This window comes from Leptonychotes weddellii, chromosome 5, assembly GCF_054177405.1.
Source record: "Leptonychotes weddellii isolate Sample4059 chromosome 5, ASM5417740v2, whole genome shotgun sequence".
Taxonomy (NCBI): domain Eukaryota; kingdom Metazoa; phylum Chordata; class Mammalia; order Carnivora; family Phocidae; genus Leptonychotes; species Leptonychotes weddellii.
Window position 1 is genome coordinate 57,877,922 of NC_138373.1, and position 22,950 is coordinate 57,900,871.

Sequence of the window (22,950 nt, forward strand, 5' to 3'; positions counted from 1 at the left end):
TTGTAAGTGTTCCAACAGAAGTAGGGATGGGAACAGACATCAAGAGACACCAATTTCATATATTCAAAACCCTCTGAGCCACCTTTTAATGGACCATGTCTGAATAAACAACCCACCAATTTGCATGGGCGCTGTCTTAGCTGGGGCTGCTCTAATAAAATACTAAAGTCTGGGTGGCTTAAACAACAGATATTTACTTCCTCGCAGTTCTGGAAGCTGGAAGTCTAAGGACAGGGTGCCAGTATGGTCCAGTTCTGGTGAGGGTCTTTCTCCTGGCTTGTAGATGGCCACCTTCTTATTGTGTGCTCACATGGACTTTCCTGGGTACGTGTACATGGAGAAACAGACATCTCTCTCTTCCTCTTCTTACAAGGGCACCAATTCCATCATGGAGGTCCCATATTCATAACCTAATCAAAACCTAATTACCTTCCAAAGGTCTCACCTCCAAATATCATCACATTGGAGGTTAGGACCACAACTTATGAACTTGGGTGGGACACAAACATTCAGTCCATAACAGGTGCCTATATATATTAGGGAAGACCCTAATCCTCAAAATATGATTCTCTTGTCTTTTTCCTTTTAAAACCAATCTTCAAAAAGCAGGTCTTCCTTCATTGCCTCTTCTTCCTTGCCCTCCACAGTTGAGGGACTTACACCATCAACCAAAATATTAAAGGCTTTCTTTTCAGACAGCAGCTCTAAATGACCTTTCTCAGCCTTCTTGCTACCTGATCCTTTTGCAGGATAAGACACTAAAGCCTACCTTCCCTTCTCAAACTCTCTCATCCACAAATATAATAGAGTTTAGAAACTGACCAACTGGGGTTCAAATTTGGGTCCTCAACTATTAATTACAAGTTACTTAATTTCCAAATCTCAATTTCCTTCCCCATTGATAAACATAAGAATACTTTTTGACTACCCTTGGGAGACTTGGGGGGATTAAGTGAAACAAGGCAGTGAAGGCATCAACCACTAGGTCATCAGTAAGTTATTAGCTTCCTACTCTCTACAGCCCTGTTCTTGCTCCTGAGTGCTGGTCCATAATTTCTACTTGCCTTTAGCACACTTCTACCCCGATGTCCAACTCAACTCATACAAATCTAAACTAACACATTCTTCTACTCCTGCCTACTCTCCCATAGCTGATTTGGGGCTAATGGCATCAGCCCTCTTCCCATCCCTAGGGCCAGAATTCCAAAGATCATGAAATTAAGTGGAGATGTAAGACCAAAGGACTTAGATTTGGAACACCTATGAGAAGTCCCTGTCTGTGTCTATCAGCCACAGAAACATTCCGGTACCCAGACAAGCCCTATGAAAAGCATCCCTCTGAACGTTTAAACTAGTGGTTTTCCAGGTGGGGTTCCCCAGGCCAGAAGCATCAGCATCACCTAAAAACTTGTTAGGAAGGTGAATTCTTGGCCCTCTTGAGGGCCCTGAGGTATATCAGGATAGGACCCAGGATTTTCCAGACAATCAGGGTACAAACTAAAGTTGGAGATCTAGTGGTATAAACAACCCATTATCTTGGGCCTTAGAAGAAAACAAGTATTTAAATATTGCAGTACATGAATATTTAAATATTAGTGTACATTTAATTCAATTAGTATAAAACCATTTATAATTGTATAACAATTTATAAAACAGACATTATCTTGGTCTATTTTATTCCATTATAAAAAGTTCAGATATAATGTTGGTGCTACAAAAACTAAAAATATTTCCATTTCCTATCCATAAATGCAAATATTTAGAAAAAGGCTGAAAAGATACTTAGCTTAACTCTGTGAGAAGAGTATTCTTAAGAAACTAAAGGTAATTTACAGAAGCAGATTCCCACTTGAATCTGTTATACAACAATAAAATAAAACTAACTTTAGGAATGGAAAGTCTGAATTTGTTTTTACTTTAATTTGAAACACCTCCTCCCCATGATCTAAATAGCATGGGATACACATGATCAGTGACATTTCAGAGGCCTGGATATGCAGTGGAAAAACTTAGCTATTTTTTTTTTTAACTTAGCTACTTAAATATACTATGTTAATTGCTGCCTTCAAAGACATTAGGCTAAAATAATTGGTACATAAAAATGCCTTTTGAGACTCGGTAAATCTCAGATCTACTTTCCAAGAGTAGAACAAGGAAGCATTAACAAGATAGATTTAAATTGGAGAGCTGCAAGTTCCTACACAAGATAATGGATCATACAGCAAGTGCCAAAGCAGTATCACCAGCCAAGGCAACATTGAAATATCTTGGCGGGAAGAGGACAGGGGGCGCTGCTCTCCACAGAAAGTGCCCCCAGTCGACAAAACCTGTGAATGACAGTCAACAGTGAAAGGCTTCAGAACAATGAAATCAAACAAAGAAACATGGCCACCTACTGTTTATGAAAGCTTGTTTTCTCAGAGGATTGTTATCTAGCTGAAAATCAAACAACTAGAGAAGACTTTACCTTTTAAAGGTCATTCAATTATTTCCACACACAGGATTATAAAACACGTAGTGCAAGTAAGTAAAGACCCATCAGTGCTGAAAAGGGGCCAGTTGTCTGCTACAATGTACTCGCCTTCAATTACTGCTGACTTCAATTCACTGAGCAGTGAATATATTTCAACAATATTTACTTACTGGTTATTTTAGCTCTGTCTAGCCTTTCTAGTTGCATGTATTTAGTCATTTAATTTTGTTGCAAGTATCAAACGGACCCTTTCCCTTATTTCCCCACAGTTCAGCAGAAAGCAGGCTATAACTTCGAGTCTCGCTGTAGTTTTGGGAACACCGGAAAGGAAGAACCACCGGCAGAATTTCTACTGTGCATGTCCAGGGCATATCCTTGGTCTCTAATAAGGCTGGTTTGCTCCCAGCTTCCCCGGTGTAGCCGTTGTTGTTACTTCGCTGGAAATGCCCTGAAATCCTCAGAGTATAGACTGAAGGAAATTCTGGTATTAAAGAGAAAAAAGCCTTTTACCTCACTTCAGCTTACTGTCCAAGTTTCATGCTCCAGGATTGATCACTCCTAGGATGACATCTATCTATTTATTTCAGGAGAAACTATAACCTCAACGAAGCATGTGATTTGACCATATGTCCTCTAAAATGAAATCAACCAAAAGTCAGTCACCAACGACTGGTCGGCCTCTGTTATATCAACACAGTGTAGGGACCATCCATTGCCCAGTGCAGGTCAGAAGGCAGATCTTAGCTGTTTCTTTTTTCTTTTCTTTTCTTTTTTTTTTTTTAAGATTTATTTATTTATTTGAGAGAGAGAATGAGCGAGCAGGGGGAGGGGCAGAGGGAGAGGAAGAGAGAGTCTTAAGCAAGCAGACGCCTTACTGATCCGGGAGCCCAACACAGGGCTGGTCCCAGGAGCCTGAGATCATGACCTGAGCCAACATCAAGAGCCAGAGGCTTAATCCCCTGAGCCACTCAGGCACCCCATTAGCTGCTTATTTTCAATCTCACCATATCAAGCATTCAAAAACTGCTAGGGTTTAACCTTACAGCACAGTCCAGTGTACTATTTAAAAGTTTAAAAGAAAGTAGTATCAAAAAGAAAACTATTCTTTGCATAGAATAGTTTGGAGAGGGTTGATGCTGGAAACGGGGAAAGCTAGTTAATAGCAGGAAAAGAATGGGGCCCAAACTAGGATGGTGGAGATGAAAAGATATTTAAGTGGCAATATTGACAGGAATCGATGACATATTTGGGTATAAAAATGGTAGTGAATGTTCAAAGTGACCCTCAGTTTTCTAGCTTATGAGAGTAAGTGAATGGCGCTATTTTAACCCAGGTAGGAGAGGCAATGAGAGAGTGTGTGTGTCGGGAAGGATAGTGAGTTCAGTTGCGGACATGTGGAGTCTGAGGTAGCTGGGAGATATTCAAGCAGAAATTCCTAGTAACGAGTTGGATTTGGAGCCCAAGAGAAATGCTAAGAAGTGGTTCAGGCTAGGAAGTTGTTCCTGAGCTTAGGGCAAAAGTCAGGGTTCTGGATGAGATCAGTGCAAAGAGTGAGCACAAAGAGAACAGAAGGCAGCTGGGAAGCATTAGTGTTCAAGACATGAACAGAAGATGAAGAGCCCAAGGAGAAGCTTTCCAAGAATGAAAGAGCAACCCAGAAGAATGGGGCCACAGAAATGAAGGGAATGGTGACAACCCCTCTCAGTGACCGCTCACTTCCTGTGGGCTGGCGACTGTGTTTAACCCATGTTAGCTGTAACCATCTGGCAACCCTACATGGAGGATATTGCCATGCTCCTTTAAAATGAAGGAAACTCTCACACCCAGAGGAAAAGAAATTTCAAAGCCAGGGCCACGCAAGCCATAAAGGCAGAATCTAAACTGGCCTTTCTGATTTTGAAGACTTTCCTCAGTGTCATGCTGCTCTATTAGAATGCATTGTAAATCCTTCCTTCAGCTGACCTATATCAAGATGGAATCTAGATTCTTGCCACAGTTCTTCAACAATAGAACAGATGGCTAGCTGTGTCTTCTTGGTACAGCTATATCAACTACCTCAGGAGCCCTCTCTTTGATATCCCGTAATTTTCTCTGGTTCTAAGACCAATGCTTTGTTCTCCTTGGTTGGTACTCATACCCTATAGATTGTAAAGTGTGTTGTATATTACCACTGCAAATAACTGAGGGAGCTATGTAACATTTACTGATATACACTCATATATCATAGGGCACACCTCTGATTTCCTAAAAAATTTATTTTTTGAAGAAAGTAGCTTTACTTTCTGACTTAACAAGTAAAACTAATTGAAAGATTAAATTACAAACAATAATTTTAGAGATCATTAATAATCTTTTAAATAGCCAAAGAAATATTATATTTTGAGGTATCAAATAATTCCAGGATGTTCCATTTGAACAGAATAGAGGTAAATATTTGCCAATGGATTAACAAGAGAGCACCAGTTAGAAATCATACAGTTCTGCAACGTAAAACAGCCAAGACATAGACATCATAAATATTTTGTGGAGCATGGAAAAAATTTAATAAAATATTATGGTGGAAGTAAAAAAAAAATTCAAGGGCACAGGTGATCATACCTAGTTTCTTAGGCATTTACTGAATTTCTCTGTGATTGGCAGATTGAGATGCAAGAAAAAAATTCTGAAGCCATATTTCTCTTAAGACAGTAAATTTTGGGTGCGTGGGTGGTACAGTCAGTTAAGTGCCCAATTCTTGGTTTTGGCTCAGGTCCTAATCTCAGGGTTGTGACATTGAGCCCCACAGTAGAGCCCCACGTGGAGACCCCCACTCAGTACGGAGTCTGCCTAAGACTTCTCTCCCTCTGCCCCTCCCTCTCTGCAAAATAAACAAATAAATAAATCTTTAAAAAAATAAGGAGATAGTAAATTTCAACATACAATACAATTGTACAGAAGTACAGCAGCTGAATCCAAGATACTTAGTTATTTTATCCCCTCAAACAGAATCATACCAGTTTTCTTTCCCAGTTGGTAAGATTGATCCGGGCAACTCCAGATTTATGATAAGAATTATGCAAGGAAGATTTCACAGACTTCACCAACACTCCAGGAAAGTGACTGAAGAATTGATCAGGAATCCTCATTTCCTGACTCACTTAGTCCCTTCCTGTAATTGCAAGTCATATAGTTCTTTAAAGAAATAAAATGACTGACCCAGGAACCAGGACCCTAAACAAATATAACTATGTTGTGGCTAATGAAGATATACAAGATCAGGGACCACGAGGTCTCCAGAAACCAGCGATACAGGAATATCAAAGAAACTTGGTTCCAATTCTTGATACAGTGTTATTGCTTTTTTTCAAGATTTGTGTGTGTGTGTGTGTGTGGGTGTGTGTTACGGCTTTTAATATGAAGAGTCAAAAGAAAGTATTCAGTGAAAATAAAGAAGCAAACTCAAAACAAGTGAGTTTAGAGAAGAAAGAATAAGTGATGGTAGAGAGTACTTAGTCAGTCTTGCAAGAGCAAAAGGGCACATTTATGCCAGGGAGATATGTATCTATATATATCTGTACATCTATCTATCTAGAGATAGAGATAGATGTTTAGCTGCCATGATTTTTAATGAAATATTGAGAGATACTTGGCAGAATCTGACAGATTAGATTAGATTAGATATACATGTTTTTGTTTGCGTTTTGAACTTTAAAGTAAAAATTTAAAATGGCCTAGGAGCCAACTTTCATGACAAAATCAAGATGTACTCTTAAGGGAAGACATCACTACGGGGCTTTTTGGAAAGTGAGGGTTCATTCTGCATCAATTCTGGATGGAACAGGACAATGAATGCCACACTTCTAGAATTCTATAACATTCTTTCTGACTCTGAGATCTCTCCTCTGTCATGTTCTTCTTGGCTGACTCTTCTCACACCACAAGAGAATTTATTAGTTCTGAGGAACCTCTCGCCACCTTGGTGCAGCTGGAAGAACCTTGGCTCCCTGCCGCCCCCCATTGCACTATGACACAGTAACCCCCACCTTTACCACCAGCTTCTGAACTCCCATATAAAACCACCTAGACAGAAGGCTCTGGCTTTCATGGGTTCTCTACTTGTATTAATTTTTTAATAGACTTTCTTTTTTAGAGTAGTTTTAAGTTCACAGAAAATCTGAGCAGAAACTACTGAGATTTTCCTACCCCCACACATGCATACGCTCCCCCACTGTCAGCATCCTACACCAGGGTGGTATATTTGTTACAGCTGATGGACCTCCACTGATACATCATTATCCCTCAAAGTTCATAGTCTGCATTGGGATTCACTCTTGGTGTTGTACATTCTATGGGTTTTGACAAATATATAATGACATGGACCCACTATTATAGAATAGTTTCACTGCCTTCATTTTGATTAATTTTTAAGTTGGAAAACCTACCAATCAAATTTAAGTAATCAAAGAGACACCTGGATAATAAAAACAAATTGCTTAAGCCACTGCCACCTGGAACAGAGATGATTAAACAATATGAAATAAAAAAAATGTCCATTGGCTTAACTCACTATCAAATTATTCTTTGTAGGTAATATAATTGTATAGGGGATTTATAAGGTCTTAACTAAAGTTCAGCTGCTAGCAAATTGCTCATAGCAGAGAGCTGATCGCAGTCTAGAATGAAAAAAAGAAAGAACCATGTGTGAAAATAAAAAGCATGAATCAGAGTTTTATGCATTCTAAGGACATGGCCTCCCCCAAAATAATCACATCATCACTCAGAAGGTCCATACGAATTTCACTGATCAGTAGACACCACTGAAACCACACTTTCCCTGTTCCACTTACACTTGACAATACATATCCACTCAGTGTCTTTCCTTATCATTACGGATAAGAGGCCTTGAAAATGCTTTTGACCTTTTCATTCACTGTTTCCTGATCCCTGAACCCGAGAAGTTTCTCTGCCTCCCAGACCCCTTGCTCATTCGGCGCTTCTCTGAGGCTACTCCCTTCACCCGAGATGCCCAAATCACCAGATATACAAACCTCCACTTCATCAGCTGTAGCTCAGATTAATAATATTTGCCTTTAAAGGTGTGTGTTGGAGCATTAAAATAAACAACACACATCCCTATTTCTTTTCTTTTTTTTTTTTTTAAGATTTTTATTTATTTGACAGAGAGAGACAGCAGGAGAGGGAACACAAGCAGGGAGAGTGGGAGAAGGAGAAGCAGGCCTCCCCCGCTGAGCAGGGAGCCCGATACGGGGCTTGATCCCAGGACCCTGGGATCATGACCTGAGCTGAAGGCAGACACTTAACAACTGAACCACCCAGGTGCCCCACATCCCTATTTCTTAACAGAGAAGTCATTCATAAACGGTGAATAGTTTTTATTATCTTCTGAGCTTCTAAATTTATCTATAATTATTTTGACAAGTATTACAAATATTTATTTATCTATTTGTCCATCCCATTAGATTGCAAGCTTCCTGAGGCCAGGATCTGCTTTGCTCATCTTGGTATCCCCTTAACACATAGCAAGTTTAAGCACAAAATAAATGCATAAACACCGCATTTAGGAACTGTCAGAGTATCAATGCTCTGTAGCACACAGAAGGGAACCAAGTTCCCCAGGACAGAAAATGTGCTAGTTACATATTAACCTGATTCAAACCTAGTGTCTTGTCCATAGTAAGAATAATTTCCTACAAGGTCCTGATAGTCCAATTACACAACACAGGACTAAATGCAATTACTGATCTAAGGATGTTGAGCTCCAAAAATCTCCAAACTAATGGAAGATTAGGTTGTAAAATGCATGAACCACTTGAAATTCCCTTTCTCTCTCTCACATAAGGATGTGGCTGAAGTTCATTCACAACTACCAGTCTCTGAGGTGGTAGTGGTGTGCTGGAAAGAGGCCAAGACTTGGAATCTGACAGCCCCATCTCTGTAGCATTTGTTTTGTAACAGGGTAGAAACGACAATCTCTGTCAAAGCCATAGTTTTCTCATTTCTAACATGGGAATAAAGATTTGCATGTCAAAGATTACCTTAAGAATTAAATGACATGGCACACATGGATGTGCTTTCCAAAAATTCCAAGATACTGTTAATATATATGCAACATGGGATCATAATTCTCATCCAGAGAAGTGTATTTTTTTTAAGATTTTATTTATGTAGTTGAGAGAGAGAGAGAGAAAGAGAGCACGAGTTGGGGGGAGAGGCAGAGGGAGAGGGAGAAGCAGACTCCTCACTAAACTGGCAGCCCGATGCCGGACTCGATCCCAGAACCCAACCCGAGCGGAAGGCAGACACTCAACTGACTGAGCCACCCAGGCGCCCCTGTATTTTTATTTATTTAAACATTCCCTTCAATAAATTAATGTGCTGTCTGGGACTTGCTTTATAACAGAGATGGGGCAGGAGGTATTGGATAAGAGAGGAAGAGGGCTGGCCACATGCTTGTCAGCACTGGGTGATAGATACATATGGGCTCTGAAAAATTCTATCTTGAAAGATGGAATTAGGCAATGGCATACCTATTAAGAATTAATTTTAGGGGCGCCTGGGTGGATCAGTTGGTTAGGCGTCTGACTCTTGATTTCAGCTCAGATCACGATCTCAGGGTACTGGGATCAAGCCCTGAGTCAGGCCCCAGGCTGAGCATAGAGTCTACTTGAGATTTTCTCTCTCTCCCTCTGCTCTTCCCCACCACCCACACTCTCTCTCTCTCAAAAAAAAAAAAAGGAATTAATTTTAATATAATCTGAGAAGCAAACCTTGGCTTCTGGAATGCTGCAGAAGATCATTTTAGAAAGTCAGAGAAGCATTTGAAAAACTGATGAAATATATATACAAAAACAAAACAAAACAAAACACAGTGTAGTCTTTTTTTTTTTTTTAGAGGGCTTTCCAGAATCCTGCAGCCCTGCCAAAGATGCCCCTTGGACTCTGGTCTCTAAATTGTCATGGACTCCAGTCAAGATCCAGTTCTGGTAAGCCAATCTTTTTATTTTAGACTAAAATACTGCTCTTCTGGAAGACCTTTGGTCCAATGCCCCTGTATGAGCCTAGGGACCCTGATAGTCATCAGACTTCTTTCCGCCTCTATGGTAGGGAGAAAAAAATGGAATTAACAAACTTTAATGCTCTTAAGCAACTTACCACAAGGCTCTGCAAGTTGTTTCCCAAAAGACAAATATTGCAGCAAGAGAAGAACATGTTATGTTTGCAAAATGCCCGTAAGAATTTTTCTGTCACATAAAATGTGTGCACCTTTGCCAATTAGGGTAGTTATTAGAGAAAATCTGCCCGGTGGACATGCCTCCAAAGGGAAGAGAGCCATGGTTGAATGCCTTCTCAACAACATCTTCTATCCTAGAGGAGGTGGTAAGGGGTAGAACACTGCTGCCCTTCGGAGTAGAAATGCACTCAGGGTCATAGAGTGCAGCTGTGTGTTGCAGGCAAATTCCTTTGTATCCACTTTTGCCCGAGTAAATAAGAGTTTGGGATTGTTCCAAGATTTTATGAAGAAATATCTCATTTGTCTGGGGCGCCTGGGTGGCTCAGTCTTTAAGCGTCTGCCTTCGGCTCAGGTCATGATCCCAGGGTCCTGGGATCGAGCCCCGCATCGGGCTCCCTGCTCATCGGGGAGCCTGCTTCTCCCTCTCCCACTCCCCCTGCTTGTGTTTCCTCTTTCACTGTCTCTCTCTGTCAAATAAATAAATAAAATCTTTAAAAAAAAAAGAAATATCTCATTTGTCGATGCCCCCAAACCAATGAGAGTAATATCTAGATATTGCTTAACATGGTTTTGGGTAGAAAACAAAGGGGACAGTAGAAAAACCCTTTGACTTTTGGTGCTGTGACAGTTCCACTCTTCGTTAACCCTAGAGAATCAGAAGTATGCTTTTGGCAAGATCCCAAAGCAAATACCTTTTAAGGTCAGTCTACTCTGCAAAAGCATGCACATAATCAATACATGTTACATGCATTGATCTTAATCCTACATTCTGTGTTTCTTGAACTGTGCAAGTAAAATGAAAATAGAAACCAAAATATTGTGACTTGCCAAATACCATGGAATTGCATCATATACAAATTAATTTATGAGACTGTACCAAGGGAATTGAACCATAAGCCTTTTGTATGGGCTAAAGAAATGGGAAGAGGAGGACAAAAAGGCAGATGGGTGGTGAGGAGAAGGAGGAGGGGGAGGGGAGAGAAGGAGAAGGGAAAGGAAAGGATTTAAGTATCACAGATGATCACTCTCAGTGGCTGCATGAATGCACGCAGGGGAGGTCAAATGGCACCTAAGGAGTGAGAACTTGACCCATCTGAGACAGTAGTCCTGGCCAGCAGGATATCCAGGGATTCACAAATAGCTTATCCAAGAGCTTAATTTTCCAAAAGTAACTTTCACTAAGTGTTGCCATTAGAACATGCAAAACACCTCACTATTGAAATTAAACTTGGTGGCAATATCTGGCACTACTTCCTGAATTGTACTACTCAATGCCAGGAATATATGCCTATTTTTAAATTATTAGGAACCTTTTTGCCATGAAATGAATAATCAACAAATTTAAAATACCCCCCACATGTATACCATATTTAAAAGGTAACTCCTCCTGAAATTACCATTGTACAGACATATGCAAATTTTGGAATGCCAAAGGGTCAAGAAACAAGTCCTTTGGTGTGTGAAACACACTCATAGGTCCCAAATCAAAGCACACTTGGAGGTCTTCATTAGTCCTTTGCTTTGTCTTGAATTATGGGAGGAAGGAGACAAAAAGCTGGTTATAATATCTATTTTCTCTCTACCCTGATTAACATGTTATATTTTAGTTGAAGCCAACAGTGGTATTTTGAGGAACCAGTGGCACATCTAGTATATTATCCATATTGGACAATCAGAGTGGATCAGGTTTTTGGTTTTTTTTTTAAGATTTTAATTATTTATTTGAGAGAGAGAGAGAGAGAGCACGAGTCGGGGGGAGGGGCAAAGGGAGAAGCAGACTCCCTGCTGAGCAGGGAGCCCGATGTGGGGCTCCATCCCAGGACTCTGGGATCATGACCTGAGCTGAAGACTTAACTGACTGAGCCACCCAGATGCCCCAGAGTGTACCAGTTTTTTGTTTTTTTTTTTAAAGATTTTATTTATTTATTTGACAGAGAGAGAGATAGCGAGAGCAGGAACACAAGCAGGGGGAGTGGGAGAGGGAGAAGCAGGCTTCCTGCTGAGCAGGGAGCCCGATGCGGGGCTCGATCCCAGGACCCTGGAATCATGACCTGAGCCGAAGGCAGACGCTTAACGACTGAGCCACCCAGGCGCCCCCAGAGTGTACCAGTTTTAACATCCCCTTCTTCTATATGCCAAAAAGTAATAATTGTGCAATGATTGGTAATAATCACTGTTTTCTTGACTTGTTCTTTAGTTGTAAAACAGATAATTTATCATTAAACTTTTAAACATTTCAAATTTAAAGATAATATTCAAATTCAACAAAATATTTCACGTGTGACACTGAAACTTGCGCTTACCAAACAAAAATACTGCACCTTGCAGTTCATGCTCTTTTCCACAATTTCAAAATTTTAATGCAAGTAGAAACCCCAAGGGGTCACAAAGAATGACAGATCTGAAGTAAGTCATTTCTTGTCCTCACAATGCCTGTGTTATCACTATTTTAAGCCTACTGTCAAGTGAAGGAATATGAAATACCACACGGCTTGTTTCTCCAAGGCCATTCAAGCTAGCTCCAGAGATGCCAAACCTCCATAAGTGTATTCTGTGAATAAAAACACATAGAGCGCCCACTGAATAACCGGAAGTTCTCCAAATTAACTTCTGGGTATAGTGCAATGGCGATTGAAGGGTACGTAATGAGAATGTGCTCACCTGAAGCTCATGCCACAGTTAACAAGAACTACAGCAATTGTTCAGAACTGATTTTTTAGGAGAAGCACATTTTATTACTAATATTATTTAGAATTGCCAGCATGTGATGATTTTTTTTTAATCACATCAATTTTTGGTTCGTTTGATCACTGTGAATTCTCTACATCAATGGATTCCTTTATTGACTGCATCCAGGGCTGATCACCCTGACCTTCTCTCCCCTTGTCCCCAACTCTGAGGATTACTCGACATCTAAAAACTTAACTTCTTTCACAACGTAATAGGTAAATTTTGTGGTAATTCATAAGCTGAATATGAGGTACTAATGCCTGCTTGCTTTTTTTTTTTTAAGATTTTATTTATTTATTTGTCAGAGAGAGAGAGCACAAGCAGGGGGAGTGGCAGGCAGAGGGAGAAGCAGGATCCCTGCTGAGCAAGGAGCCAGATGCAGGACTCGATCCCAGGACGCTGGGATCATGACCTGAGCTGCAGAAGGAAGATGCTTAACTAACTCACCTAGGCCTCCCGCCTGCTTGCTTTTTAATGTAAATAAGTAGCCCCTGAGAAATGTTTCAGGCAGGCTTTCCCATGCCCCTCTGTGCATTTTTCAGTACTGCTCATTCAACCTGGCCTAATAATCCCTCTGCCTCAGGCGACCTCTGTTCTCCTATTGGACACATTAGGGACACTTGATGTGCTCAGACACATGCAACATCCTTCACACCATCAAGGAATCAAGTGGCTCAGGAGGTGAGGTGATCCTGCCATCTCCTTTTTTTTTTCTTTTTAAGATTTTTAAATTTATTTATTTGAGAGAGAGAGAGAGAGAAAGGGAGAGACAGCACATAAGGTGGGGAGGTGAACAGCAGAGGGAGAGGGAGATGCATGACCCTGACTCTGGGATCATGACCTGAGTCGAAAGCAGACGCCTAACTGACTGAGTCCCCCCCTTAAAATAAATGTCTCCTTAAAGAGACTCACCAACTGAGCCACCCAGACGCCCCAGAGTGTATCAGTTTTAACATCCCCTTCTATATGCCAAAAAGTAATAATTGTGTGATAATCGGTTTTTACATACCCTTCTTCTATATACCAAAAAGTAATAATTGTGCAATAATTGGTAATAATCACAGTTTTCTTGATTTCTTCTTTAGTTGTAAAACAGATAATTTATGATTAAATTTTTTTTCTTTCTCTTCTTCTTTTTCTTTTCTTTCTCTTTCTCTTTTTCTTTTCTTTCTTTTTTTTTTTAGATTTTTTTTTTTTATTCTTCCATCTCCTAAGATAATCAGGAGCTGAGGTGTTAGGTTAAGAACCAGGAGAAAGACAGATCCCCCCCTCCCCCACTGTGGACCCATGACCTTGAAAAGGCTTTGGAGAGGACCACAAAGGATACTGTTCCCCTCATCCTGACTGTGAGATATTTAGGGAAAGAGGGAATAAATAGCCCCAACAAGAGAAGGTCACAGTAGAGTCAAGAAAGTGAAGAAAACAGTCCAAGATAGTTGGAGGCCGAAGGGGATGTGTTGATCACAGAACGCGAGCTCTGGAGGGGGCAGGGAGGGCTAGCAGGCTCACTGAAGGACAGTTGGATCAGGAAGCTGTTTGGGGCAATGAGGGCTGACAGGAGGGAACTGACAGAGATCAGGGAATCCAGGAGCTACATCCCAGGCTAAGGCCAAAAGGAACAGGCTGTGAAGCCCGTGGGTATATGCCCAACAGAGGGCCCCTACAGGAGGGACTTCTTAGGCCCACCTGGAAGAAAGCCCTAGTGAGGCCCTGAATGGCAGTTTCTTTTTCTGGACTGGCTGATGTAGGCAGCCCCAGAGAGGGGGCAGATCTAGAAACCTCGAAGCCGGAATGAGCCAGCAGGAGCCCTGGCTGAGGCTCTTCACTTGCTTTGGGCCTCTCTTTTTTTTAACCTTGTGTTTCTCCAAGGACCAATCCCACTCTGAATTGACACATTTTTTTCCTAAGGTATGTAAATACCAATCAAGCTGCCTTGCTCTGGGGTAAGGTCTAATGGGTCCTAAACCCGGGTGCACCACAGACTTGCCTAAGGAAACTGAAAATACACAGAAGCACAGGCCCCACCCAAAACATACTGATAAAGAATTTCAGCAGGATAAGCGTAGGAATCGGAATTGAAAGATACTCACCTGCCTCCCCTCCCAGACCCCAATAATTTTGATATTTGGGCCAAGAACCAAAGTTTGGGAATAGTTGACAAGAAGTCTGTGAGTCTCTTTAAGGAGACATTTATTTTAAGGGGAGGGAGGCAAGCCCCTTTCCCTCACCATGGGTATCAGAATTACCCTGGAATCATAAAAATGCAGATTCTTCATTCCCACCCAGGACTCTAAGGGTGGAGTACCTAGGGGAGCAACCAAACCCTGAGAACCATTGCTTTAAGGTGGCGTTTTCTAAACCAAGAGAAACCGAAAGAATTCTGGGACATTCGCTAAGCATACAAATTCCACTTTCCCTACCCTTCTTTAGGCCAACTGAAATAGAATCTTTGGTGAGGGGCCCGGAAATCTTCAAATTCAACAGGGCCCTCCACGTGGTTTTTTTTTTTTATCACCAGGCAAATTAGGAAACACTGTTTGGAGACAATAATTCATATTCACTGAACGCACACTGTGCACAAGGTTCCACCTTTGCTCATTTACTTTGCTCATTCAGCCATATTGGAATTCTCAGTGTTGAAGCTATTTTGTTCATTGCCATTTACTCATTTACTTTGCTCATTTCCCGACAGCAACCGTCTGTAGTGTTGTCCTTCCTTCACAGACCACCCATCCCTCATCACCAACTTGCAATGGGTGGATTTTTTCCACTTGAATCTCAGGGTGATCTCATTTCACATATCCACAGCCCCTTAGCCTAGATTCTGAGTTCTCTCAGTCCTTAAAGATGAAGCACCGATTTCCAGATCTCTCTATTTTACAAAGCATGCCATATGCTTCACCGGGGAAGAGAGGCCCTCCGTATGTATTGTTGCTTCTCAGAAATCGGAGTCATTCTGCTTTTTGTCCCAGTGCATTTGGCAGCGTAAGAGTCTACCTTGATTTTGAAGATGTGGAGACAGGAGTTGGCAGGAAACCTGCTCTGAAAGCAGAGACCTTTTGAGTTACTCTGGCTGAGAGTCAGAGTCCTGCAGAAATTGAACCAGGAAAAGGAACACAGAAAGATCATCTGGCTTGGCTGGCCCTATGAGCCCGGATGCTGGCCAGGGAAGAGAATTTCAGTGCAGGAGAAAGGTAATAGATATTTCCAGTTTTCTGTCACACCCTTCTCCCACATGCTTATCCACATTCTGATCAGCCTTCTGAGACTAATAGTTTCCAGCTTTACTAAAAGCCTACACTCCTCTTTCCCTCTCTAATTCCTTTTACACTTGCCTGTACTGCACAATTTGCCCATTTTAGGCTTCTCTAGTCTGATTATTCAATAGCAGGAAAGCTTACACTCCCATTCATCTCCAACCTTGAGACAATTACAACAAATGGATATGCTAACTGTTTTCTTATCTTTTTTTACTAATGATCCTAACTCCTTCAACATGAGGATGCTGGGTTTTTGTTGTTGTTGTTGTTTTGCTCTGAATTCAAAATTTGTTTCTTGAATCTCAAAATATGCATTAAGTACCTATTACTGTTCACAGTTTTCTTTTTTCTTTCTTTAAAAAAAAAAAATCCATTCAGGTTTTTGTTATTTAATCCTAGCAAACTGGAAGGAAAAAAAAAAAACTCCATTTTTTTTTTTCCTTCACATAAAACTAAAAAAGATGATGAGGTTAGTAATTTGCCTGAAATCATGCAGTTGGTCGGAGCAAGAAGCAGGGTTTGAAGTTATGGCTAACTTCAAAGTCTATGCTCTTTCCACCATATTGAAATTCTCAGTGTTCAAGCTATTTCGTTCATTGCTTTTGCATGTTTATCTGTTATATCTTCAAATAGATGAAAAAAACGTGTTCACAGAAAATGCAGTGCCTCCTTGTACTGGTGTTGTGCTAAACAGTCAGTAGGAATAACACAGAAGAAGTGATGGCTTCTCTCCTCAGCCAAACCACCCTCACTAAATCATTTCCTGAAAGCTTCAAATCAAAAATCTCCTCAACCAAACTGAACCTTCAGGATGTATACGAGAATCACAAATCATTTGGTGACAGGCCCAAATATTGGACTGCTGCTTAGACAATCTCAACGTCACCTGTTTGCCTTCCCATACCCCGTGTGACCTCCTTGCCCACTGCATCTCCACTCAGAAGAAAATTGGCTTCAGCGATACAGGAATTGTGTTCTCACCAACAATTATCTTGGGTCATTCAACAGGGAGAAAGCTTTACCTAGCTCTCTCCATTGAAAACCACTCACCTGAAACTTTAAATAGTTCTGTCAGGACACCATTTTTAAATATTTAGTGGTCTGTATGTTCTGTTCTGTTTTGCATGCCCAGTCATACTGTTCTGTTCAGACACTTAACTGTAGAATGGATGAGATGGCATGATTTGTAGATCTTTTTCCAAAACTTCAGGTTGAAGAATAAAAAGAGAGGCAAGACCATCTTTCATCTAAGAAAGGAAGGTCTAGGTATTAAGTGGAGTTTAAATTCTCTGTTTGCTCAACTACCGGCTTCTAGACTATACAACCTGAGACTACCAACTTCTCTCCATTGCCCTTGACCCATCCCCAATTTACGCTGCCATCCTTTCTGGCCTTGACTATTGCCCTAAGCCCTTAACTCTTGCTTTACTGCAGTTTATTCTCTACTCAGCCCAGAGATATTTTTACACAGTGAATCAAATATTTTATTTGTTTACTCTCCTGTTTAAAACCCTTCGATTTCTTTCCAGTTTGCTTAGAATTAAAGCCCAAACTCCTTGTGGTTGCCTACAAGACACTACAAGGCCTGGCTCCTGCCGCCATCTCCAACCTCATCTCCTACTTCATTACATAAATATCTGTTGAATAAATGAATACGTCTCTTAAATTTTCAGGTATATGCCAATTCACAAAAATCACAGTGCTGGAATATAACAAGTTTATTTTCATGTATTCATTTGGACAGCAACTAATTGGTAAATGTTATAGGAAAATATGTCTATTACCAATTTTATCTCTGCTGTGTTCACAAAAAGAGTTCAGAGCCAGTAGCCCACAGGCAGGGGGTCATGGGTGGCCTCTTGGGGTGTGCCTCACTGCCAGGACTGCTGAGCAGTCCACGGGGCCCCTGGCGCCTGGCCAAGACTGCTTCTGCGTCCCAGCTCAGGAGGGCCCTCCAGGACCCGGGAATGGACCCTTGTTGTGGTGAAGCCAGAGGGGGTGCAGCAGTGACTCCCTGTAGACATTATCCTAAACTTTGAGAGAAGGGGCTTCAAGCTGGTGGAAATGAAGATGCTCTGGTTCAGGCACCAGAGAACATTCTTGCCGAGCACTGCCTTGAGCTGCAGAAGAAGCCCTTCTACCCAGCCTCATCAGCTACGTGAGCTCTGGCCCTGTGGTGGCCATGGCTGGAAAAGCCCCAATGTGGTCTGCACCTCAAGGGCCATGCCAGTGACTCCATGGAGGGGGCCCAGAGGGACACCAGCTGTAGTTCCAGAGCAGTGAGCTGGTGGAGCAGGCAGACGAAGGCCACCAGAGCGTCTATAGCCACCTCAGCAGCCACCCAGGATCAACTACCTGTGTCACAAGAACTTGAGCCCACTCCCATGGTCTGCCCATCTGTCCCAGACCACCTCCCTGTCCACTTCCTGCCCCGCCCCAGCCCAGAGGGGTTGAGCAACCAACTTTATGTTCCTTTTAGTATCCTAAGTCAGCAAGAGATTAGACCAAACCCTTTCTGTACTAAAGTGCCAGACAATCTTTGGAATGTCTCTCAAAGTGTATAGTGTGACCTCCCGTCCCCCAAAGGGGGGGATATCAAAATTCATGTGTTGTGTGGGGGGGGCGGATTGCTTATTACAGTTTCTGCCATCTCTGAGCTAGGAATGAGGACTTTATGCAAAGCTGTAAGAGTTTGAGAGTAGAAATAAATCTTAACCTCTCGCAAAAAGAAAAAGAAAAAAAATTCAGCTCCACTCCGACCCTACCCTCATAGGTATTTTGTGAAAAACTCTTACTTTTTTTCTTTTCTTTTCTTTTCTTTTTTTAAGATTTTTGTTTATTTATTTGACAGAGAGAGACACAGCGAGAGAGGGAACACAAGCAGGGGGAGTGGGAGAGGGAGAAGCAGGCTCCCCGATGAGCAGGGAGCCCGATGCGGGGCTCGATCCCAGGACCCTGGGATCAGGATCTGAGCCGAAGACAGACGCTTAATGACTGAGCCACCCAGGCGTCCCACTTTTTTTTCTCTTTGACTGACAACTAATAAGACAAAATCTTGCAATAATATCCATAATACGTTAGCCAAACAGTCTATTCTGTAGGGGCATCCTATTTGTACTAAGGGCCATCAGTTGCTTGATATCTATTAGTTAAAATCAATCAAGTAGTAGTAGCTGTTCTGGTGATGACAGATTTGATTGTTAATTGATTATTATATCAATTAGAGGGTCTTTAAAATTCATATAAAGGTATTTTTTAAAGACTCTGCTTTTGGAATTTAAGTAAACAACCATCATTTATCATTTTTCAAAGCTTACTACCCTTTTGTTCTACTAACAACACCTAATGAGCTCAATAGCCAGGAATTAATGAAATTTAAAGACTGAGAAGTGTCAACACAGGTATGATCTGTGACTAGTTGACAAACAGCGCTCAATTAATGGATTTCACGGGTGGGTTTATTAATATGGTGATTCTATTCTGGGAGTCCTCGTTAGAAGTCACCACTTCATCCTCAGCATGTCAAACATGCTTCCAATGGATGAATTATCATGATACAAAAATAGATTGCAGATAAATCCCTCAATTTTACTTGGGCAAATCCACGAATAAAGTAACCCAGATTGTTACTTAAACTTATATTTAAAAAGGTAAGAGATTTCAAGTAAAAATATAAAATTAGCTGGAAAACATGGACTATTTTTCTAGATTATGATTTTCTTACCTAACACTTAATAAATATTTATTTACACTGGGTTAGGCAGGTAAAAGAACTATTGGGATTCTAACAGTAGACTTCAAATCATGCTTAAAGGCTCAAACGGAGTACTTACTTAAACAGACCAGGGATATATTTTTAGACCCAGTAAGAGGTATGGTCCACAATATCTGTCCTTCATCCCCTTTTGTTCACTAGAGTTGCCCAAATCTCACGATAGCCCATTCAGCTAGAAAATCCACTTTCACATATGTTATAAACCAGCTAGGTTATCTCTCAAGGGAAAATGAAAAGCATGCAGCGTCATATTTCCCAGAGATCTTTAATCTAGACTAAAACTAAATCCAAAGTCTTAAGTATTTTAACATAATTGGAAAGGATCATTTAGTTCCTTACTTTCAAAATATGATTTTTTTATATTTAGATCTGAATGACTCAAGTGTGCAGAATCAGCAAACACATGCAGAACACTAAGATAAATTTACATTAACAGATTTTATTATATTAACTGAAAGTTGTAAGAGCTTCACATGCTCTAATAAGCCCAGGGAATGCACAAGAACTAACAATGCCAAGAACAAATTAAAAAAGAAAGTTCAGATGTCAGACTGAGTTCAAAGACATCTTTGGAAATGGTTTGTTTTCAAGTTGAAAATTTTCTAACTGACTTGAAAATAAATCTTATCATTATTTAAAGAGAATTTGTAAAAATAATCATTAGCACAGGAAAGGTCTTGGTTTAAAAAAAAAAGCTAAAGTCTAATGTAACTCTTTTTTTAAAAAAATCAAATGAAGAAATAAAAAGATGGAATATATTCTTAGGCCATAAGGACCTTGGGCACAAATTAAGCATTCTTAAAAATTGAGGCATAGACTGCTCAACGACGATATTCTCTGCTCTAATGGTAAATTGGTCCAACATATTTCCTTTCCCTCACAGGGGCCACAACACAGCTTGGGCATAAAGGGGAAAACTGTGTCAGCAAACTTTCATCACACTACAATTTCTCTTCTTCCAAAATCCATTCTGCATTCTGCATAAATGTTAATACGGTGAAACATGAAAAAAAAAAAAACTTAATCAGGTATACAGAGTGAATTAAGACAAACTTTTCTTCCCAAAATCAATTTAGTGAATTTGAAAAACCAAGCAGGAATAAACTACTGATACCTAAAGGAGCTGTATGCTGGCTCCCACCTTTTCCTCAAGCCAATGTATTTAAGGTAATTCTGCATTTTAAATGAGCATTAATTTATTTTTTAAAATAAGCTTACAGTTTAAAATGTCTTTAATGCAAATTGCTACAAATGATTTTTTTTTTTAAAGATTTTATTTATGAGGCGTCTGGGTGGCCCAGTCGGTCAAGCGGCTGCCTTTGGCTCAGGTCATGATCCCAGGGTCCTGGGATCGAGCTCCACATCTGGCTCCCTGCTCAGCAGAGAGCCTGCTTCTCCCTCTCCCTCTGCCTGCCACTCTTCCTACTTGTGCTCTCTCTCTCTCTCTCTGTCAAATTTATTTATTTATTTGACAGAGAGAGAGAGGGAAAAAGCATAAGCATGGGGAGCGGCAGGCAGAGGGAGAAGCAGGCTTCCCACTGAGCAAGGAGCCCCATATGGGACTCGATACCAGGACCCTGGGACCATGACCTGAGCCGAAGGCAGATTAATCCTAACACTTAACCAACTGAGCCACCCAGGCACCCTTACAAAGAATTTTTTACTAAGAATTATTTCAAAGCCAAAGAAAATAACCCCCACTGTGGAAAAAGGATTTAGTCATCATTATTTTTTCACTTAATACTCACCAACCTACTTACATTTTTCTCCTATTTTATAGTAAAACATGTATAAAATATATTTCATTTGACAAAAATCCATACATATACTGCAATACATTTCCCCCATCTCTAGATTCTAGATAACCTAGAAGTATCCAGCAACTTGGCCAGAAAACTTCTGCATAGTCCAGTCCTTACTTATTACCAATCCAGAGAAGCATTATGAGACCTGGCTCACTCTTGAATGTTAAGGTCCATCTTGCATTAATTAGAACTGATTTAACTGCAAGCATCACAACAAAAGAAATGTTTTCAGCAGGGATCTGAGAGTTGGAGCATTTCACCACCTTGAAATAAGTTTGAACTTTATAAAGCATCTTCATGCTTTATTTTTGTTCTAATCTCAACCTGGAAAATTCATATTCCTTAAAAAAGATTATCTATTGATAGCCAGTGGTATGCTCATTAACAACAGCTCTGTAGAGAAGGAGGAGGAGACAATGGCTCTAATTTGTAGCCCTGCCAAATGCCATGATGTAAATACTCCCACCATGGCTGATTTCCTGCTGCCAATTTGACGTTGGCAAATGCAGAGTTGTGAATAGATGCATGGTATTTCCACTCTACAGATCCAATTGACATAAATAAACTCAAGAGCGTAGAAGAAGTGATGACTTGAGTAGATATCACTTTTGTTTTTAACACAAGTTATTAAAGTTTATCTAATGTGATTCTTTAATCATGGCTATTTAACAACCTCCCCAAATTCCTAAAAATCAACTGAGCAGCCAGGAAGGGCAGACTCCAGCACACCTCTGCTATTTTGGTAACCTCTTTCCTTGGGTCTGTTTTATGTTCTTTTTTCTAATCTCTTAAGTAGAATACTCACTTTAGGTCCTTTTACTTTCTTTTTTTGTTTATCAAGACCATTAAGGAATTTAATCACGAGAAGTTTTGGCTGCATACCATGCAGATTTCTAAACATTAATTTTCCCTTTTCTCTTACTTTGTAAATAGTCTGTTGTTTGTATTATTGACCAAATGCTACTTAGGAACATTTGTGGTTTTTGTTTTTGTTTTTTTATCCATCAAGTTAGAGTGTTTTCTTTAAAAGTATTAATTTCTAGTTTTACTGCAGTGTGACTTGAGAATGTGGCCTGTATAATTGCTAAGGTATACCTCAGATATATGTTCTAGACCACTACAATAAAGCAAATATTATAATAAAATGAGTCCAATGAATTTTTTGGTTTCCCAGTGCATATAAAAGTTATGTTTACATTAAATGTGTAAAGGCATTATGTCTAAAAAACCATGCACCTACCTTAATTTAAAAATGTTATATTGCTAAAAAGTGCTGACCATCACCTGAGCTTCGAGCAAGTCATAATTTTTTTACTGATGGAGGGTCTTGCCTTGATGTGGATGGCTGCTGACTGATCATGGTGGTGGTTATGGACCGTTGGGGTGGCTGTGGCAATTTCTTAAAATAAGGTAACAATGAAGTTTGCTGCATCAATAGACTCTTCCTTTCACAAATGATTTCTCTGTAGTATGCAGAGCTATTTGATAGCATCTGACTCACAGTAGAACTCCTTTCAAAATTGGAGTCAGTCCTCTCAAACCCGGCTGCTTCTTTATCAACTAAGTTTATGTAATATTCTAAATCTTTTGTTGTCAGGTGAACAATCTTCACAGCATCTTCACTGGGAGTAGATCACATCTCAAGAAATCGCTTTCTTTGCTCATCCAGAAGAAGC

General features: G+C 40.4%; 1 long non-coding RNA gene and 1 pseudogene across 1 annotated transcript in view; one reads left to right on the forward strand and one right to left on the reverse strand.

Annotated features, from left to right (window-relative positions):
• Positions 1 to 22,950, reverse strand: part of LOC145721673 (uncharacterized) — an 81,500-nt gene that overhangs the window by 41,772 nt on the left and 16,778 nt on the right. The gene's annotated exons all lie outside the window — the stretch shown is intronic.
• LOC115938184 (nucleoside diphosphate kinase D, mitochondrial pseudogene) lies at positions 17,542 to 18,068 on the forward strand (annotated as a pseudogene).